At 42.9% G+C, this 1,766-nt stretch overlaps 1 protein-coding gene across 1 annotated transcript in view; it reads left to right on the forward strand.

Annotated features, from left to right (window-relative positions):
* Window positions 1-1,766, forward strand: part of MSRB2 (methionine sulfoxide reductase B2) — a 56,222-nt gene that overhangs the window by 26,578 nt on the left and 27,878 nt on the right. The gene's annotated exons all lie outside the window — the stretch shown is intronic.

Raw genomic sequence — 1,766 nt, forward strand, 5'->3', positions numbered from 1 at the left:
TCAAAGAACACAGCCTTCAGTATGGATTACATCTCAATATAAAGAAAACAAAAATCCTCACCACTGGACCAATAAACAACATTCTTATCAACGGAGAGAAGATTGAAGTTGTCAAGGACTTCATTCTTCTTGGATCAACTACAAACTCTCACAGAAGCAGCAGTCCAGAGATCAAAGAGCGTATTGCATTAGGTAAATCTTCTGCACAAGACCTTTTTAAAGTATTGAAGAGTAAAGATGTCAACCTGAGGACTAAGGTTCACCTGACCCAAGCCATGGTGTTTTCAGTAACCTTGTATGCATGCACAAGCTGGACAGTAAATAAGTAAGACTGCAGAAGAATTGATGCCTTTGAGTTATGGTGTTGAAGGAGAATATTGAAAGTGCCATGGGCTGCCAAAAGAACCAGTATAACCGTTTTGGAAGAATTGCAGCCAGAGTTCTCCTTGGAGGCCAAGATGGCCATACTTCGTCTCTCTTATTTTGTACATATTGTCAAGAGGGACCAGTCACTGGAGAAGGATATCATGTTTGATAAGGTGGAGGGTCAGAGAAAAAGAGGAAGACCCCCCAGCGAGATGGATTGGCCAAGTGGCAGCATCGATGGACTCAAGTGTGGCAACAGTTGTGAGGTTGGCCCAGGATCGGGCAGTTGTGCATAAGGTCTCTATGGGTCGGTACCGACTCAATGGCACCTAAGAACAACAACAGGTAACAGGACTTGTCCAAAATGGGTGGCATAATGAAGTCAGACAAGGAAGCAGGAGAAAGATTCCATTTCATAAAATTATGTCATCTAGGGATTGCTTTTCATTTGAATGTTTCTTTTTATTGGATGTGATACCAGTTCCCTTGCTGAGTGGTTCCTCTGTAATGACAAAATGTTTTGAATTTTATCAAACTTTCCAGCTTCTCTGAGACAGGTCTTCCAGATCTCCATTACAGAACTTCCTCTTCATTACAGCTGCAATTAATGCTAATGTTGGGAACAGGCACTCAAGGGGAACAGTCCATAAAGACACCAGCTTACTACTGTTTGGATTTCTGCAGCTAGGTTTAGGGTTTTTTAAGAAGGGCAGAATCCCAGTGTGTTCAGATGGTCCTCTCACTCAGTTAATTTGAAATTGTCCTTTATGCAGCTCCCTGACAATGTGCTGTTCGTACTCCCCTGGGCATTAGTATGTCTGAGTTGCAGAAGATACCAGCTTCTTGCCTGGTTGGTGACTTGATAAATCATTCTGTGCTTTGGCTTCTCTTCCATCTCATAAGATGGGCTGATGCTTACCACCATGCATTGCGGTTGTGGATCTTCATAGTTACCCTATGCAAGGGTCTTCCTTCTTTCCTCCATCCTTCCTCCCTACTTCTCTTCCTTCCTTTCTTTTTCTCTCTCTTTCTTTCCTTATTCTTCTCAATGAGGAAATAGTGGGAATTGGAAAAAATTGGGGGTTTGGGTGTGCTTGCTAGTGTTGTTTTTGTTCAGTGCAATCCAGTTCCCAATCAGTATTTAAAAAGTATTTACTTATCTCAACTCATTGTCTCAAGTCTTTTGCTGCTCTTGGAATACCTCTGGGAGCCTGCAAACTCTAAACAACAGTTAACTACTAAGTAAGTTAGGCCTGGTGTGGCGCTGTGGGCTAATGCACCAGACTGCAAAGCCATTTGAACTGCAAGGTTGGTGGTTCAAGCTCACCAGCTGCTCCTTGGAAACCCTATACAGGGTCGCTATGGGTCAACGGCACTTAACAACAACAACCAGTCTCTAA

Source organism: Chrysochloris asiatica, unplaced genomic scaffold (assembly GCF_000296735.1).
Source record: "Chrysochloris asiatica unplaced genomic scaffold, ChrAsi1.0 scaffold00137, whole genome shotgun sequence".
NCBI lineage: Eukaryota > Metazoa > Chordata > Mammalia > Afrosoricida > Chrysochloridae > Chrysochloris > Chrysochloris asiatica.